General features: G+C 38.7%; 1 protein-coding gene and 1 long non-coding RNA gene across 6 annotated transcripts in view; both read right to left on the reverse strand.

Annotated features, from left to right (window-relative positions):
- Positions 1–21,292, reverse strand: part of LOC129775270 (semaphorin-1A) — a 481,842-nt gene that overhangs the window by 211,327 nt on the left and 249,223 nt on the right. The window lies entirely within an intron of this gene.
- LOC129775275 (uncharacterized) lies at positions 9,031–9,729 on the reverse strand. The gene is made up of 2 exons (XR_008742910.1): positions 9,627–9,729; positions 9,031–9,539 (listed from the first exon to the last, which is right to left on the reverse strand). It is a non-coding gene; the product is annotated as an uncharacterized LOC129775275 (long non-coding RNA).

The raw sequence follows: 21,292 nt of genomic DNA on the forward strand, positions 1-21,292 counted from the left end.
GGCAAAAAATTTAAAAAATCGCTTTTTATTACTTAGGATTACATCTAAAATTTCAGAATAACTGTTTTGTGAGAGTTTTGGCGGTCCTGAAAAGGGTTTGCATGATCCCAGACTGTTATACACTATGATCAGAAAGTGCTGGGAATTTGTTATTTAAACGTATCGTGCATGCGCGGACCGGTTCATTTTTTTCTTATACTAGCTGACCCGGCAAACGTTGTTCTGCCGTATAATGTTTTTCTAGAGAATATTTTGGTTGGTTAAAAGTAACGAATATACTTCAAGAGAGTTTGTACGTTATCGTTCAGATATGTGAAATTGATCTAAATGATGATTTTCACAGCGAAACATACATATGCGTACCTCTTATTTTCAAATTTTCCTTTTTTATTTTAAAGATCCTTCTTATATATCAATATACTAGCTGAGCCGGCAAACTTCGTCCCGCCCAAAATTTGTTTTTTGTTTTCAATACCTTCAAACATTCACGTTTTCCTACTATGAGCAAGTTCATGGGTCCAATCGCAGAACTGTTCATTGATTGATCTTCTAATCGACCCCGTTGAATTTACCTTTTACTCTAAAATTCCTAGTATTTCTAACAAAACTCATCAATATAATATCAGATTATTTTCAGACACAATTCTCGTTCAAGATTTTTCAACCACTTGCAAATAACATGTTTCTGTTACATGGAATAAATGTTTTATACAGAAAATATGATAGAATAAAGACAGCCCTAAATCGAACAATTTCTCTCTCGAGTTCTGCTCCTATCAATACATTCGGCGATACTTTTTTATTGATATAGATAGAAGAAGATATAGGAGTGCGTTTCATCACATTAAAATCCATTTCCAGTTTAGAACAAAGATCAATTTCGCTAGCGCAAACATCAAATGGACTAACAGCACTTGTCACTATGTAATTGTAGGACATATACGAATTTAATTTTCCGAATTTCCCCTTTTTCCTTCAGAGTTTTCCAAAAATTTTCAATTGTCATGTTTGGTTGGAATATTTTTGGTTGAAATATGTGTAATATTTTTATGGGACCCCCTCTCCATTCCAGAGGAAGAAGGGGTGTCTTACCATCATAGAAACTTTTCTCATACCCAAAAACCCTCACATCCCAAATTGTGGCTGATTAGTTCTCGAGTTATGCAGAAGTTTGTGTTTATGTGCCCCCTGTAATTCGAGTTTCATTTGTATGGCAGCCCTCCCTTAGAGAGGGGGGTGGAGTGTTTCACCACCATAGAGACATTCATTGTACCCTAAAACCTCCATATGCCTAATTTGGTTACATTTGCTTGATTAGTTCTCGAGTCATGCAGAAATTAGTGTTTCATTTCTATGACAGTCCTCCCCCCTCCCTTTCAGAAAGGTGGGAGGAGTGTTGAACCACTTTAGAAATGTTTCTAAAAACATGCCAAATTTTGGTCAGTTTGCTTGATTAGTTCTTGAATCATGCAAAACTGTATGCTTCATTGGTATGGCAGCCCCCCCTAAGAGAGGGGGATAGAGAGTCAGACCACCATGGAAACATTTATTCTACCCCTTTTGAATTTTCTAAGCTAACAATAATTGGGATTGTTGAGACTTGGCTGAAACAATCCAACTCGATCTAAAATAAATCGATTATTTATTTTTGAAACTTAAATCTGGCAATCTTTTGTGTGGCATTGTTTACAGGCCACCAGATAGTGCCATTGGTTTGATGGCACATGGCACAATATAAAGCGACTTGGCCTCAAACGAACTCCAACAGGATCAGCTGGAATTGACTTTCAGCAACGAGTTTGAATAACTTTTTTATCTCTCATTACGTTCCGCGTACTTCCACCGAGTTTCCATTAGAAAATAGTTTTACTACAATTTTTTCTTTCCGAGGTATTAAATACCACAGATAAGGTTCTTACTGAAATTACGTCTGCTTCATGTAACTCGGTTGGAAATGATGAAATTTCACTAAAGATTTCACTAAAAATATTAAAGATGTCTTTCTCAGTAACGCTACCGTACATTACTGGTCTTTTCAATTATTGTGTCACGACATCAACTTTCCCAAGCATGTGGAAAATTGCTAGAGTAGTTCCGATTGGAACGGTTGATAACACTGTAAACGAGTCAGAGTACCGACCAATTAGCATACTGCCAGCCATTTCTAAAACTTTTAAAAAGATTCTTCAGTTGAACGAATATTTAAATAGGAATGAACTACTTTGTCGCTTTCAATCAGGCTATCGTAAAAATTGCAGCACCACAACCGCCTTGATAAAAATTTATAACGATATTCGACGTGCTCTGGACAAAAAGATGTTAACTGTTTTAGTGATCTGTTACTTTACGAAAAACTTGCACGCTGCTTTATGCTGCATGAATCTGCTGTTGCATTGATATCAAGCTACTTGTCGAACCGCTCTCAATATGTTGACTTCCACGGTACAAAATCTGATATTGTCCAGATTGAAAGTGGCGTACCTCAAGGGTCGATCTTAGGCCCTCTATTATTTTCCATGTTCATAAATGACCTACCTAACCATATGAACTACTGCATGGTTCACCTGTATGCCGATGACTGCCAGTTATACCTATCAGGTAAGCTGAATGACTTAACGAACGCTGTAAACATGATCAACATTGACATTGAAAATATTATTTCTTGGAGCAATAACAATGGACTAAACCTCAATGCTTGTAAGACTCAAGCTATAATTTTCAAATCAAGACACATGGATGTACATGGAGCTCCGTCTATCAAAATGGATACTAAGAACATGAGGTACTCGGAAGTTGTGAAAAACCTAGGTATCTTAATGGACAGTAGCCTAAACTGGAAAGCTCAGACTAATGCAGTGTGTCAAAAAGTGTACTATGCGATGCAGACTTTGGTGACACTCAAACAATTTACCCCAATTTACCACTGAACCGATTTAGATGATCGACATATCAAATTGAAGCCAATGAGCTAGCCTTTTGTTGGAAAATATAGAACTTGCAAAAACAATGGATTTTGTTTTCGTAATTATTGATTGTAGTTGTTTTTTGTTGTTTTCATGGCTTTGGACTAGAGGACACTATATATTTTTTATATTTTTCCTTGAAAACTGAGGATTTTTTACATAACAATCTCGATATCAGAGATGCTACTTTTTTCGTTTTTGGGGATATGGTTTTCCAAAGTTAACCGGTGGTCCAAAAAATAGTGATAAAGAACAAAAAAAAAGAACAAAATTACCACTTTTCACGAAAATCTGAGAATCACTATATCGGTTTGACATGGAATGGCTGATATAAGAGAGTATCAAGTTTTTTTTTTGCACATGGAAATGAAGACTAAATCTAAAATTGTGTCCGACAACAATTTAGTATTAAAATAATGAACGATATATTGAAAGATGATTTCAATAGTGGGTGAGTAAAATTCCGGACTATTGCATTCAAAGCATTCAAAGAACATCGATAAACATTTAAAAAAAATTGAACTGCTTTCAAGAGTGTAAATCTTAATAAAAAAAATAAAAAATAAACTAGAATTGTTTACATCTGTGATATAACCGCAAGGTAGACGTAGAACTTGTTTGAAATTGCATCTGAATCAATTCTCAATGAATGAATGAATGAATAATTATTTCTATAGATTGCTGAAAGTTTTCCTTGTTAGTGTGTGACTGGATGAGTTGTTATTAATATAAAATTCAACTATTTCGAACTTGTTGGTGGTCCAGAAAAGAACCTTTGAGCTTGCGTAGTTCTATAAAAGAAACTGATGAAGTTTGATACATAATTCTATTTTGTTCTCGTGAGAATACACGACAGTTTTCATGACCACTCCACGCGGAAGCAGAATAGAAACTTGGATTGGGACTTGGACTCTTGGACTCGATTGCGTCACCGAAACCGAAGCGCAAATTTTATTTTATTTTTTTTTTCAAAATATATATTTTTATCAAGGCTCATATGGCGTTAGCCTGACGGGGCCGGAGTTCAATATTTTGACAGTTTTTCTTATTATCTATGTTAGTAATATGTAACCGATTACTCGCGGTTGGCTCGAGGTTAGTATTACAAGTGTTCTCGTAATTGGGATGTTGCTGTCTCCAATGCTCTGTACGTCTGCCCGACACGGGATACTTCCTATTGGGATGCAGCTGACCATTAATCAGCAACGCCCCCCTAGTATGTACCCCATATCTAGCGTGGTGCGTCTTCTCGACTCGAGGAATCCAGGATAGAATGGTCACTAGCCGGCGCAACCATCAGTTCGTGTAGAGTTGTCATGAGCGGTACAACCTTCGGCTCTTGTTGAATCATCAGTGGACTGCACAACCTTTGGCCCGTGTATCTGTAAAGAGTGTGTGTATGTTGTATTGCCGCGACTAAGTAAAAGTTTATAGATCGGATAGGAGGGATATGAAACAGGGACACAACGAAGGAAACATCATTAAACGTTGACATCGGCGTTTCTGAGGAACAGGTATAGATGAAGCAGAAGACCAGGATCACGGCTACCTAAGATATCCCGGACGGGGATATCCGATTGTCTGCCTTGTGCTCTCAGTGCTCTAGAGAGCTGAGAGCGAGCAGCATGGAACCGGATACACGACCAGACAACATGCTCGATGTCGTGGTAGCCATCGCCACAATCACAAAGATTGTTTGCTGCCCCAATGCGATAGAGATGCGCGTTTAGGTTGTAGTGATTGGACATGAGCCGAGATATCACGCTAATGAAATCACGACCTACATTCAATCCCTTAAACCAAGCACTCGTCGAAACCTTAGGGATAATCGTGTGTAACCAACGACCGAACTCATCTTCACTCCACATGCACTGCCAACTAACGAGTGTGTCCTGACGAGTTTTTTTTGTTGAGTGAATGTTTATTTCTGGTTCAGCAAACGCCCAAATATTTTATATTTTGTAGCATATTATCTAATGTACAGGTAAAGAATGGAAATACAAAAAAAAATATTTCCTCACAATTTGCCTCTCGTTTTGCAGCTCTCCTCTTATTTTATTTTATAATTTTATTTTATTTTATTTTATTTAATCCATCTGACATCAAATTGTCTTAATGGACCTAATCAAGTCAGTATCAAATACACGCATTGCGAGTGTCAACTTATTCTGAAATAATCATTTAATCTAATCCGAAGCGCATTGCTAGCGAGATTAAAGTCGAAGATGTGAAAAATCCTATTGAATGTAGCAGACATAAACTCCAACGGATCATGCTGGCCATACAAACTCTTCCGGAAATCGAGCCTAAGGAAATCACGATGACGTTGGGTGCGTTCTGGAGCATACATGTTTAGATTAGCTAGCAAGAAAGGGAAGTCAATCGCGTTCCTCAGCAGCTTCGCAACAAACATGGCTTGTGCTACAGATCGCCTGTTTTCCAGAGTATCAATTCGCAGCAGCGTTCCAACGCGGTTACAGCGTTCCTCGTAAGGAGGCAATTCCCTTGGATTCCGCCATGGAAGATTCCTCAAAGCACGACGTACGAACTTTCTTTGTACAGATTCAATGCGCGCTTTCCAAATGCTGGGGAAAGGGCACCATACAACAGAAGCAAATTCCAGGATAGAACGACCCAGCGCACAGTATAGAGATTTCAAGCTAAGCGGGTCCTTAAATCCATTGGTGACCTTCAGAAAAAAAACCGAGCTGCTTGTTTGCCCTGGAGATGATGTCGTTGTAATGGTAGGTAAAAGTGAAATCCTTGTCAAGCATTACACCCAAGTCGCGAACTTGTTGAACCCGCTCGATGGCTTTGCCGGATAACATGTAGGAGAAAATGATGGGATTCCGTTTTCTGGTGAACGATATAACTTGGCATTTCTCGACGCTCAACGTCATACAATTTCGTACACACCACGTCTCAAAAATGTTCAGCAAGCTTTGAAGATGATGACAATCATTTAGGTCTTCGACAATAACGTAGACCTTAGAATCATCAGCATAGAAGAGTCTCGTTCCACGTGGCAGGATGAAGGACACGTCGTTTATAAACAATGCGAAAAGTAAGGGGCCTAAATTGCTCCCCTGAGGCACTCCAGATATGTTTGTGAACGACTCGGACTCATGTGACCCTATTCTCACACACAAAGCTCGATTCTTCAGGTATGACTCGAACCACTCGACAAAACCAAGGGCTACGCCACATTTCGCTAGTTTTTCGAGAAGAATTTGATGATCAACTTGGTCAAAAGCTACCTTCAAGTCCAAGTTGACGGCATCCACTTGGTTACCAGCATCCATGGCGCGAATACAACGCGATGAGAACTCAACTAGATTGGTGCTAACGGATCTTTGTGGGTAGAAACCACGCTGATTCGTTGAGATGTACTGCTTGCAACTAGCAAAAAGCGATTCATTTATAATGATCTCAAACAGCTTCGAGCAGGCGCAAAGAGAAGTAATGCCGCGATAATATTTAGCATCTCGTTTATCTCCTTTCTTGTGGATGGGGAATAGGTACGATTTTTTCCAGCTCGAGGGAAACACACGTTGCTGCATTGATCGATTAAAAAGTTTCGTCAGCGGAGAGGCCAGATGCCAGAACTGCATTTTTTTCAACACTGCAGGTGAAATTCCATCCGGGCCTGGAGCATACGAGAATTTAAGTCTTTGAATTGCTTTTACTACATCCTGTTCAGATATTTCGAACATTTCAACGCTAAATACATCCCGAGGAGCATCTTGGACAGCTAATCTCACCTGTTCAGGTTGAGCTGTATAACCGTTGAAAGCGCGTTTGAACTGTCGTGCAAATAGTTCGCATTTTCCACTGATCGAGTCAGCAGAAAGTTCGTCAAGATACATTGATGTCGGGAGACCGTTTTCATGTCGCTTCGAGTTGACGAACGACCAGAACCGTTTTGGATTCACACGTAGGCTATCCTCAATACGAATCTTGTACTCATTACTGGCCCGATTGAACTGCAGCTTCGAGTGTTGAGAACGTTGACTGCAGTAGGAACGTAGAGCAGCAGATCGACGACGTTTCAGCAAGCGTAAACGGTTGTTTGACCATGGCGGTTTACACGGAGGAGACTTCAAAGGAACGTGTGCTGTAGTCGCCTGAAGTACAGCGTTGGAGAAGAATCCAACTGCTCTATCGATATCTTGAATCGTGTCCAGAGTATTCTAGTCGACCACGAGTAATGCTGCACATAAATGCTCAAAATTGGCCCGTTTGAAATCGAAACCAGGATCGTTACGTTCTGTTTCGTATGTTACAGCCGTTGGATATGCAACGATTAGCTCGAATGGAGGATGACGAGGATCAAACCTAGAGAGCGATTCAATGGATTCGCTAATCTGGTAACCAGGTAGCACGATGTCGTTTACGAGGACAAGATCAAGAGTCCTGTTCTATGCATTCTCCAAGCTGTTAACTTAGGACAAGCCGTGGAAGCAGAAACCATCCAGAAATGAGCAGCTGGCATGGTCGAGGGCGATCCAGATCAACTGACGCGTAGCCATCCTCGTTAACAGCCAAACTGTAGTGCAATGTCGTTAGGAGAGAGATTCGAATGGATTGCGCCAATTGAATCGATGTGTTTACGAATAGCAGAGATGTCATTCTTTCTACTTGGTGGAAAATAGAGAACTCTAATACTAACGGTTCTATCCATGGATTCAATCCTGATCCAGAGCTGTTCAAGCGTAACGTCGACCGGTGTTGGATCTATATAGGAGCTGTATCTAGACGAAACAGCAATCAATACTCCACCACCCGTTGATTTGCGACTGTGTTGAACATTGTGATCCGTTCTGTAAACAGAGTAGCCGTTCCCGAAGAGTTGCGACGAATAGATGCAATCATCTAACCAGCTCTCAGTGAGCACAACCATGTCGTAATCAGCATCGCTGATAGCCAGGAAAAAAGCATCGATTTTGGTACGTAATCCACGGACGTTCTGGTAATAGATGCGTAGGCTACTGAAAGGTACAGAAGCATCAGGGGAGTAACCGTTGATTTGTGTATCATACTTGCCGTATGGAACAGAGTATAAGATCGATGATGAATGTTGGTCCGCTCGACTGAGTCTGAGTGGTTGTGGGCTTTCTTGGTGCTTTTCAGTGTGCATCCCGGTTGAATAATATCCATCGTTGAACGGGAACAGTCTAAATCGTTTTGGTAGTGGATGCGTAGGCTACGGGAAGGTACAGAAGCATCAGGACAGTATTTGTTGATTGATGTGTAGTACTTGTCGGGTGAAGCAATTTGCTTCGCTTGACCGCAATTACAAGCAACCATTCCTTCATGGCCATTCCATTCCAAAACATAAACTGATGCTCTTGGATACGAATGCATCACGGGAATCGAATGCGCAAATCTTCCTTTGCTCTAGCGTCACTCTCTCGTTTTCGAAACGTTGAACTTACACCCCGGTACAGAAATGAAAGACGTAGCCCTACGTCAAAAGAAATGATTGCCTGAAGTTAAGTCAGACAGCATCCTCTAATTTGAAATGTCATCAAGCAATTTATAATAAATGCATACTGAGGTGATTGTTGAAACCCAAGCTCCCAATCATAACACAAAGGAACAATGATTGCTATTTATCGATTATCATTAGCAATATTTTGCCTATCAATTTCTGCGAATCAGTTCGCTACCGCTAGCGAACGCACCATTAGCGCAATCAGCTAACATGCTTACGCGCAACAAAACCGACCATCACCATTCATCTAATTTTATTACAAAAATATCGGGAATAATCTGCAAGAAAACAATTTAACCTTCTTCGGAATCGCCATTATTCATCCTTATCGCCTTAAATCACCCCTGGTTATGTTGATGGCGGCGCCCGAGCGCTTGGAGGCTCGCCTCACCAGGCCACAAATGTGATACGACGATTGTGATCCGAACTCACTTCGTGTGGCCACGGCGCGCCTCGAATCTGTGGGGAGAACCGATAGCGCCATTAATCTCGAAATATTACCAGGGATTACATAAAGGAAGCCTCCCAATGGCGAACTGGCGGGGGACGTGACATAAGAGCACTCTAAAGTAATTAATTTCATCGATAATTTTATTGGATCAACTTCTTGAAATCATGTTTTCCATAAAAATTGCCGCCACTGCTGCTGCTGCTGCTTCCATCAGACGAATCGGATTGAAACTCTCCATCAAGGGCAACCAGTGTCAGAACCAGCAACAAGCCGGAAATGGTCGATATCAGATGTGCCACCGTTTGACAGCCAGATTTTCTCATAAGCTCAATAATAATCTTCGGAAGTGCCATTTTCGCGTCTCGCTTTCCGTTTTATCTTCTTTCGTCGCCGAGTTGGGGATTCACCGAATCGATTCTATTTATGAGAGAAGCGTATGTTGTTTTGCGTCCTGAGGTGTCGGTTCCATCCAGAAAAACAAAGATTTGTGAGGTCAGATTATGTCTAGATAAGCCGGAAGCCTGGGTTGTTATCCTTTTTCGATCAGTGAGTAGTCAGGCACCATTTTTGTAGAGCACTTTTTCGAATCACTCATCTCGCGGTTGACATCTTGAGTGAACGAGGCAAGCACCTGTAAGTAACCGAAAATCACCACTATTAATCACTAATCGTGTTCCTTTCTCGCCAATTAATTAAACAAATGACACCGTGATTTCACCTGCACCATATCTGTTAAACGTTTGCCAAACTACTGAGAGTCTCTGCCCGCTGAGCTAAGCTAAGCGAGCGCACAAAGTGTATGAGGAGAAGCAGAGACAAAGGCAAACAGAGCCGAACAAGAACGAACATGTTTGCAGACGTTTGCGCTAGTTTTCATGTTCTCTTTGCGCAGCTCTTCCGTCGATAGGGGGTTTGGTCTCAAGATTCCAATTCGAATGCACTATTCGATACGACGGCGGGACCACTTTCTCACAGCTGCCAGCAGCTATTCTATCTATGCGCGATGATGAGTCATCTTTGTTTTGATTCTTCGATGTAACTCGGTCGAGAGACTAGGGTGGAAACATTGACATTCGCCACTGCGATAATTTTCGCATTTCCAATAAAACGGTCCTTATTATGAATGATTTGAAACAAATTCATACAATGAGAATTTAAACAAACAAGCATACAACGACTCAAACTCGTAATCGTACCCCACCATGCTGATCTTTTTCCGCAACTTTTGAAGGTCGAAAATAAGCTTTTACACTCTGTCCAACTTCTATAAAACCAGGTGGTGATCTGGCTGCTTCGTGCCATGGTAAACAAAAAATGCTTCAACTTATATTCTAGTGTATTGGTATTGGTGATTACCATACACTGCATGATATTCATATGTGTGTGTGCAAGCGCTGAGCGTAAACCAGAGATTTTGTATTTTCAAGTGTCAAGTTTCTATAAGACCAGTTACATTTTTCCGTTGTTTTAGTTGTTTTGATCAATAAATCTGGAAAATGCCAAAGGGAAAAGTGCCAACGGAGAGAAAAGAAAGACAAATCGATGCATTTCACCAATAAAATGTTGCTATCAGAGAAATCTCTCGTCGGATTTGACGATCCCATCAAGTTTGCTCTATTATTTAACGAATCCTCAAGGATACGCTAAGAAGGAAAGAGCTTCACGTAAATCGAAGCTCTCTGACCGGAATAAGCGAGAAATACCTAGAACAGCTTCGAATACCTCAAAATCGCTTATGTAAATGAAGCAATATTTCAATTTAAATGTTACTCGGGTGACAATTCGTCAAGTTTTGGTAAAAAATCCTCACATTAAGAGGGTATATCAGGTCAAAGCTCCTTCTCACATCTCACATCGGAAGACGTCTGAGTTTTGCCAAAGCTCACATGAACCGACAGTGGGACATGGTATGTTGTGACAAAGAATGTTTCAGTATTTTTCAACCAGGAATTTTGGTGGAAGCTCACGCATGGTTTGGGCGGGATTCTGTGCAACCGGAAAGCTCAAGATAGCTTTCACATCATTCAAGGAATACACACATGTTCCGGAATACTCTCTTCTACCGTTTTTGCGTGGATATCGTCACACAAAGATCACATTCCAGCAAAACAATGCTACTATTCATACAAACAAACAATGCTTCAACTTATATTCTAGTGTATTGGTATTGGTGATTTCCATACACTGCATGATTTTCATATGTGTGTGTGTGTGCAAGCGCTGAGTGTAAACCAAAGGTTTTGTATTTTCAAGTGTCAAGTTCAAGTGTTTTGTCCGAAATTTGTTTGTCTGTCATTTTGTAACGGCCACCATCTTGGATTTCCATTTTACATAAATATCTGTGTTCTACTAGTCAAGCGCTTTCATTTGATACCCATATTGATAGGATTTCGAGAAAATACGTAATTCGCCAAAATTTACAATCAGCTAAATAAAACCGCTTGAAAAGCAGCATGGGAAACATATATTTCTTCCGCACTGCCGCAGGCCACGGTTCGCCAGAACGAGCGTGCGATCCACGGTTCTTTACCAATAAGCTGGCTCTTAAAAGAAACACGGTTCTTTTATGAACCGTATTTCTTTTTTGAACCATGGTTCAAAAAAAAGCCACGGCTCATAAAAGAACCGTGGTTCATTTAAGAGCCGTTCTTTTAAGAGCCTTTTTTAGAGGCGAATGAACTGCAAAGTTTAAAGCCTCTTAAAAGCAAAGAAAGAAAGAAAGAGCCGTTCATTTCAGAGCCGCGACCCAATTTTTAAGAACCGTGGATCGTACGCTCTTTCTGACGTACCGGCTCAAATGAGCGGCTCGTGAGCGCTCGCCCATCTCTAGGTTGAGGTTCTTTGTTTTTAAGAGGCTTTAAACTTTGCAGTTCATTCGCCTAGGTACTAGGTACTAGGTACTACTAACAAAAATTACGCAAGTAATACCTATGTTGAGAAGGCAAAAGTTCCACTTAGGAACGTCAGTGCCATCCAAGAAAAAGAAGACGACGAAAGCCGAAATCGATCGTCGTTTCCAATTAGTGGTAAGGGGGGTATTATTTGTGCTGAATATTTCCGAGGAGGAATTCATTCCTTTTTTGAGCGTTAATAATTCTGCTTCGGATGAACGAAATGGTATGGTAATCATTTTATACGTTAATGATTGATCCGAAAACTTGTTTCACTAGCTTCTAAAATAACTTTGAAAACAGGCTATTGAAATCACACGAATCTGTAGATAAACTGGCACTCGCTCGGAAATCCATTTGGTTGTAATTGCGATGTGACATAAGGATGGTCTCGCTCACACACCTTTGCACACCTACGCTCTTTTCTCCCAATCACATTTCTTTTCTGCCGCCGGACTGAACTGAACTCGAAGCGCATAGGGAAATCGTCATAGTAGATACATGCAAGCTGTGAGTAGTTTTTTACGCTCTTGCATATTTGATGAACGGAATATGTGTTCCCGAACACGGTCGCAAAATCAAAGCACCTGGAAAAATCATCATAGCAGTTACGTGCAAGCTGTGAGTAATTTTTTATTCGCTTCCATTTTTGGTGAACGGAATATGTATTCCCGAATAGGGGCGCATGGTTGCTACATATACAGAACATTCTGTATTTTACAGATTTTTCGCCCAATTCCAGATACAGAATGTATATATATACAGAATTACAGATTTTCAGCAAATATACAGAATTTACAGTTTTTTTTAAATTCAATTTTAAATATTAAATAAACAGTGCATTTTTCATATCTATCTCCATACTAATAAACTTTGTTTTTTTTCGTTGCATCATGAAGATACCTTGGTTAGTAAAAATGTTGTGCAGCTAGGACCTTCAAATCGATTTGTCAGGACTTCTATGTTGAACTCGTGAAACAGATTTCCAAGCGATCCGGTTATCAGAACTGCGGCCTTGCTAAACCCTCAAAATTTCGCCAAACTACAAGACCTGAGTTTGATGCCCCAATTTTCTCAATTCGTTGGAGCAGGCAATAGATAAGGCTTGGATAACGAATTCAGGCTACTCAAGTGATTCAGAAGTTGGATGTTGGATGTCAAAAGGCGTGGTGGGAAATGTTTGTATCTATTGCTAAGGTTGTTTATAAAACACTTTTTGATAATTGCACATTCATCAGCGTGTGTTGAGCGAATATTTTCGTTTTCCAACGCCAAAAAACAAAGTCCAGAAATCGATTGGCTTCCACAATGATGGATTCTATTTTGTAAGCGAAGAACTATGTATCGGTTCAAGGAGGTGCGTCAAGGATGATGGAAAATTGGAAGGCAACGTTCCACAAAACCATGTATAATCATCATTTAGAAGATTATACGTAAACGTTTTTATGATTTATTTTGTTGTATTGATAGATTTTAACAACCAATAAATGAGAAAAATAAATTCAAAATGAGAATAGACCTTTCTTTTAATTTTTTCGTTAGCTTATTGATACAAATTTCATTGCTAAGAATACAGATATACAATTTTTTGACGTAAAACTACGCCTTTCATTAAGGGTGACAAATCAAAAAAACAGGTCACGTTTTTATGAAATAATGTTAACGTTAATAACTACTTTTGTCGCCAACGGATTTTGACGATTTACATACCAAACGAATCGGGTCTCTGGCATTGCTATCATTATTCAATTATGTTTGGGAATCATCAAACTTGGCTATCATCGGCTCACCAAGAAAATAATTGTTCAGGAATTTTTTATGTGATTTGTTGAGAAGAACGCAAAACGGAGATAAGGGTGTGTATATTTAGCCGCTTCAAGCCATCAAAATATGGATATTTGTGTGCGTACGTGCGTGCTTCATAACCCGTACGTAAAAATTGTATCTGCTCCCGTGTGCTTTGGCCCTGCCGCGATGCAACAATCGCCAAAGTTTTTGAAGCCACGATGGACGATTATTTGGTGATTCTTATGCAGCCGCGATGATAAATATTAACAAAGAGGAGAGATAGCGGAAGGGAAATATTTGCACAGGGGAATGAATAATGAATCTCTGCTGAAGCAAATATTCTGTCTTATTCATTACTCCGAGCATTTCATAAGGCTTGATTCCGTCGTCATAAGGACTTTTACATTTCATCAATACATTGAACTGACGCAATGGCGAAGCAGGAGTTAAGGTTGTGCGTCAAATAATTATTTGGGGAATACCAAGCTAGACCACCGCGAATGTCGTGCTGGAATGTTATGAGTTATTTGGATTCACGTGTCAGTCGCACAACTACCTTCAACTAGGGTTGCTTTTGCGCTAATCTTGATTATAATGAAGCAATGCTACTCTATTCGAGGTTGTTGAGATTAACAGAAAGGGCTTATATCGTTTATTTAGTCATCAATAAAGTAAATGTCGTTCTGGAATTTTGTATGTGATTTGATTTCGCAAAACATCCTCCTCTAAGGATGACAACTTATCTCGAGCATGAGGAAGTTATGCAACTTTTTTCGAGGCCAGTAATATTAACAGCAGCGTTTCTTTTGAGAATAGCGCAAAATGATGAGAAGTGTTTATATTCCTAGTCGCTTCAAGCCACCAATGTAAGACTTTGTATAGTGTATTGTTCTGCCAGGACAATAAATCAACAATCAATTATCATCAAGTGATTCTACAATAAAAAAACCATTTCAGGGCAACCAAACCATTCTACTAAATAGTTATTTCTAAAATTTCGCTGCATTATTAAATAATATCCGAAGCTATAAACAAGCTATTTGAATAAAATAACAGCGTAGTTCTGCGTCAACAATGCGGTCGTGTTTTGGACACAACCTCCTATAATTTTTTTTCAGAAAATTTTACAGAATTAAATGTGGCAATCCTGGTTCTATTCAGGAACACAAACAAGTTCACAAGAGTTGAACTTCATGTGTATTCATAAAAAAATCCATATTCACACTCATTCACTCACATACTTTCAATAACTTTCAGTGTTCTGCCAAAATATTATCCATTGAGAATTGAGGCACGGAATACCTACGGGTTAAATCTACTTAAAAACAAGAACAGAACATCGTTGAGAATTGATTCAGATGCAAATTCAAACAAATGATTGCCATCCCAGTTACTTGTTTCTTGAAATGAGATCGAAAATCGAGGTAAGAAGTGTATTGGAGCTTGAAGCAACTTCTTTAAGTAATTAAATCAACAACCGTTTAAAAAAATTAACCAACAGTTCATATTCCCAACTCAAAACATAATTAACACCCCGTGCTTATAAGCATTATTTAAAAGATTTCGGACACTTCAATCAATAAATTAGACTGTTACCTAATCATCTCATATTTGTCTTTCTTGCCAATTCGTGGGAAGAGAATATGGGGTCATTTATCATATGTGAATAATCGTAAAACAAACATTCGAACCGAGAGGAATAAAATGAAAACATGTTTTAGACATTTAAAAACTGTAGACGGCATTACTTGGATTGAAGTATTTTTCGGGAATATGATTTCCAAAAGTTTTGTAAGATATTTCGGAACATAATCCTTGTAATTGCATGTGGACTGGAGGAACTTTGAAGAAAAAAAGATTCAAAAAAATATAGCGCCCTCTATCTCTATGCCATGTAAACCATGAAAAACAAATACAATCAACAATAACGAACGATGGAGTTATTTCCATCACGGGTACTAATCCCGTCGTTCTGCAAAAGTCGTTGCAAGATACCCTGAACAATCTGTTCACGTGGGCCCTCAAGCTGGGTATCGAATTCTCTACGGAGAAAACTGAAATGGTCTTTTTTTCTAGGAAGCACGAACCCGCCCAATTCCAGCTTCACCTATCCGGAAAAACGATCAAGCACTCGATGTTTTTCAAATACCTTGGAGTATATTTTGACTCTAAATGTACCTGGGGAATACACATTGCGTATTTGAAACAGAAATGCCAGCAAAGAATCAATTTTCTTCAAACAATAACCGGAACATGGTGGGGTGCCTATCCAGGAGACCTCATTCAGTTATACAAAACAACGATATTATCAGTGTTAGAATATGGCAGTTTTTGCTTCCGATCAGCTGCCAGGATTCATATTCTCAAGCTGGAGAGAATACAATATCGTTGCCTGCGTATAGCTATGGGGTGTTTGCATTCGACACATACGATGAGTCTCGAAGTCTTGGCAGGAGTACCTCCGCTTACTTTTCGGTTCACAGAATTATCCTACAGATTTCTCATCCGTTGCAAGATGATGAATCCATTGGTGATTGATATCTTCGAAAATCTACTCCAACTGACTCCTCAGTCAAGTTTTATGTCTTTATACCATGAGTACCTTACCCACGACGTGCACCCTTCACCAGGCATCTCCAACCAAGTTTGCTTCCCATACTTCTGCAATTCCTCTGTCAGTTTTGATCTGTCCATGCGACAAAAAATCCATGGAATCCCAGATCACCTACGCTCCGATTCTATTCCGCCGATATTTTCGGCAGAATATGGGAAAGTTAGATCTGATAAAATGTTCTTTACTGGCGGTTCATTCATAAACAGGTCCACTGGCTTCGGCATCTTCAATGAAAATTCCAGTGCCTCTTTCAAACTCAAAGATCCTTGTTCCGTGTATGTCGCTGAACTGGGTGCGATATATTACGCATTAGGGATCATTGAAACATTGCCCATCGACCACTATTTTATTTTTTCAGACAGTCTCAGCTCAATAGAGGCAATCCGCTCAATGAAAGTTGATAAACGCTCATCTTATTTCCTAACAAGAATAAGACAACTATTGAGTGTTTTGGTCGAAAAATTATTCAATATTACCTTAGCATGGGTTCCCTCTCATTGCTCGATTCCGGGGAATGAGAAATCGGACTCGTTAGCTAAGGTAGGCGCTTTAGAAGGCACACTTTTTGAAAGGCAAATTGCTTATAATGAATTTTTCCACATTCCTCGTCAGTATACGCTCGTAAGTTGGCAGCGCATGTGGAGTGGTGATGAGTTCGGTCGTTGGTTACACACGATTATCCCTAAGGTCTCGACGAGTGCATGGTTCAAGGGATTGAAAGTAGGTCGTGATTTCATTCGCGTGATATCTCGGCTTATGTCCAATCACTACAACCTAAACGCGCATCTCTATCGCATTGGGCTCGCAGCAAATAATCTTTGTGATTGTGGCGATGGCTACCACGACATCGAGCATGTTGTCTGGTCGTGTATCCGGTTCCATGCTGCTCGCTCTCAGCTCTCTAGAGCACTGAGAGCAAAAGGCAGACAATCGGATATCCCCGTCTGGGATATCTTAGGTAGCCGGGATTCTGATCTTCTGCTTCATCTATACCTGTTCCTCAGAAACGCCGATGTCAACGTTTAATGATGTTTTCTTCGTTGTGTCCCCGTTTCATATCCCTCCTATCCGATTGATAAACTTTTACTTAGTCGCGGCAATACATACACACACTCTTTACAGATGCACGGGCCGAAGGTTGTGCAGTCCACTGATCATTCAACAAGAGCCAAAGGTTGTACCGCTCATGACAACTCTACACGAGCTGATGATTGCGCCGGCTAGTGACCATTCTATCCTGGATTCCTCGAGTCGAGAAAGACGCACCACGCTAGATATGGGGTACAGACTAGGGGGGCGTTGCTGATTAATGGTCAGCTGCATCCCAATAGGAAGTATCCCGTGTCGGGCACACGTACAGAGCATCGAAGACTGCAACATACCAATTATGAGAACACTTGTAATACTAACCTCGAGCCAACCGCGAGTAATCGGTTATATATTACTAACATAGTTGTAAGACAAAAATTGTCAAAATATTGGACTCCCGGCCCCGTCAGGCTAACGCCACATGTGCCTTAATAAAATATATATTTTGGGGAAAAAAAAACAATAACGAAAACAAAATCCAAATTTTTGGCAAGTGTGGTAGTTTTTCAACTTGCTAATTGGCTTTAATTTGGTATGTCGATCATCTGAATCAGTCTAGTAGATCAAAAGTAATGAATCTTAGAAAAAATCATTTTTAGAAAAAATTAAAAACTATAAAGGGTCTGGCCGGGTAAGGGTGTAAAAAGTGCCCCCAAACCAAATCTCCAACTGTATGGCAAATACTGTACAGGATATTAAAAAAGAAATGTTGGCGGTTTATTTGAACCCATATGTGGTTTAACATAGGATTTATAGTGAAAAACGTACTTTTTCGTTTATTTCACGCCATCCTCAAAAGCTTCGAGATAAAAATTTGAAAAAAATACTGAATGTGCATCTCACTACGGTGTATTAAAAAAAATTACCAAAACAAAATTTCATCAAAAATTTAAGTACAAAAAAAATTGAAATTTTGAAAAAAAAATTCTGGATTTAGAGATTCAGTAGTACTCTAATTCATATTTAAATGTGTTCCTACGGCTTTTCTAGATATGTGTGATTCTTTCAGATTTTTTTCAGTTTTGCGCGGTACCAAATTTTTTTTTTTTATTCCAAAGGGTCTGGCTGAGTAAGGGAGTAAAAAGTCTCCCAAACCAAATCACCAGCTGTATGGAATATATTGTATAGGGTACTAAATAAAACATTTTAGCAGCAGTACCATATATTTGAGTCCTTATATGGTACACCATAGGATATATGGTAAAAAATGCACCTTTTAGGTTTTTTTCACTCCAGTCTCAATAGCTTTGAGACAAACATATGAAAAAATACTGAAAGTACATCTTATTAAGGTGTATCGATAAATATCTTCAAACTATTTTTTCACCAAAAAATCTAATAATAAAAAAAATTAAATACGCAGTCCAAAAATATTTTTATATTTTCTGGCATTTCGAAATTTTGAAAAAAAAATATACCATTTAAATCCAATGTAAAGATAATCTCGTATATTTTAAGATACGAGGAAGGAATCTTTGTATAGCGCAATGCTCTAAATATACCGACACAATTTAGACATATGAAAAACAAAATTTAAAAAATAATAGAGCAATAATGGGTCTCTAAATTCAAAATAAATTAAAAATGCCCAAGGGCAAAAAAAATTTTTTGTTGCGCTATTCTCCTAAAAATTCAAGGAAAAATTAAGCTACATGTGGAAAAAACAACACATACGAACGCATTTAAATAAAAATTAGAGTAAAATAGGGTCTTAAAGTAATATTCTTTGTCCAAATTTCGAAATGCCTGAAAATATATATAATTTTTTTTGTAGCGCGAAAAACACTCTAAAAATTCTGAAAAAAAATCACATATACCTAAAATGGACGTAGGAAGAAAATTGAATACAAACTGGAGTAGTACTGAATCTCAAAATTAAAAAAAATAATTCAAAATAAAAATTAAAATTAATTTAAAAAAATTTTTAGTACTTGATTTTTTTATGAAAAAATTGTTTGAAAATATTGACCGATACACCTTAGTAAGATGTACTTTCAGAATTTTTGTTTCATATTTTTGTCTCAAAGCTATTGAGAATGACGTGAAAAAAACGGAAAAGGTGAATTTTTCACCATAGATCCTATGGTGTACCAAATAAGGACTCAAATATCTGGTACTACTGCCAGAATGTTCTATTTAGTACCCTATACAATATAATCCATACAGCGGGTGATTTGGTTTGGGGGACTTTTTACTCCCTTACTCAGCCAGACCCTTCGGAAATATAAAAAAATTGTAGAGCGCAACACTGAAAAAAATCACACATATCTAGAAAAGCCGTAAGAACACATTTAAATTTGAATTAGAGTAGTACTGAATCTCTAAATAAAAAAAAAATCAAAATTTCAATATTTTTTAGTACCTTAATTTTTGATGAAATTTTTTTTCGATATTTTTTCTTGATACACCGTAGTAAGATGCACATTCAGTATTTTTTTTCAAATTTTTATCTTGAAGCTTTTGAGGATGGCGTGAAATAATCGAAAAAGTACGTTTTTTACTATAGATCCTATGTTAAACCACATAGGAATTCAAATAAACCGTCGAATTTCCTTCTCAATCTTTATATATAAAAGAAGGATTTCCCACGTACGTGTAAAATATCATCACGGGAGAACGACTGATCAGATCTACGCCATCCATATATTTTGCGAGTTTGCCGTCATTCAAATTAGAACCATAGGCTACATTAAAAATATTTAAAATGATTAGAAAAAAATGACTATGCGTTTCTTTATATATAAAAAGAGGGAAAACTCGGAAATAAGAGGTACGCATATGTATGTTTCGCAGTGAAAATCATCATTTGGATCAATTTGACAGAATTGAACAATTACATACAAAAACTCTTGAAATCTATTCGTTATTTTCTGCTAACCAAAAATATTCTCCAGAAATAAATTATATGGCAGAACAACGTTTGCCGGGTCAGCTAGTATTCTATACAATATTTGCCATACAGTTGGTGATTTGGTTTGGGGGCACTTTTTACTCCCTTACCCGGCCGGGCCCTTTTCACGAAAATCTAAGAACCACTATATCCGTCTGGTATGGAATGGCTGTATTTGAAAACATCCTACACAATGGTTTTTAGACGGAATGACTATTTTTTCGATATCGGTCCGAAAACGTCCACGTGTTTGATGGCGAACAATAACACATTGACCTTAAAGTAAAATATCCAGGTGAGCAGTTCCCAAGAAACAATGTACAAAATATATTATCTAATTTTTCAACTACGGCATGATATGTGCGATAATGCTGATAAATCTCTAATTCTCGTTTGCGGTACACAGAGACCAGATGTGTCATGGAATAAAGAACACAGGTGGGAGCCATAGCTCAGATAAATTCCTCTGTGTCGAAGATATGAAGCCACATGAATCATCATGAAGTTGGCTTGGCTGAAAGCACACACAGCGGTCAACTCGCGGGAGGCTCGCGACTTGTTTTGGTTTTATTTCCATCCACACTGCGGAACCACAACATGGAACGCGAAACATCGGGCGCTGGAGCAAGTTTCAGTGACGCATTCTTGAATTCCCTGCGCGTATTACACACGCTTAGTGATCCCCGATAATCGTTCGATTATTCGATTAATCGAATACTTCCTACAGAAATCGATTATTAATTGAACGAATACTGCGCAACCAATAATCGAAGCGAACGAATAATTTACGTCGATTAATCGATCCAAAAAAAAAACATACGGCCGCTGCAGTTTTATCCTGAATATCAATCATTATCTTTGACGATCCCCTAAACTCGTAAACGAAACTCTTCGTTTACGAGTTTAGTGGTGTGAACAAGATCATTATTGATTTTCAGGCGGAATGAACACTTTTTTGATTCAAGATGGCTTTCTAGCAAATGAGAAATATTAATCTAACTAATTATTCTTCTCAGTGTGACGATTAATCGACAAATCGATTGATTGGGGCGATTAATCGTATCGAATAACAAACTGTTGAAAAGTATTCGATTAACTGATGAACGATTAAT

The sequence above is a fragment of the Toxorhynchites rutilus genome, chromosome 3 (assembly GCF_029784135.1).
Source record: "Toxorhynchites rutilus septentrionalis strain SRP chromosome 3, ASM2978413v1, whole genome shotgun sequence".
In the NCBI taxonomy this organism is placed as follows: domain Eukaryota; kingdom Metazoa; phylum Arthropoda; class Insecta; order Diptera; family Culicidae; genus Toxorhynchites; species Toxorhynchites rutilus.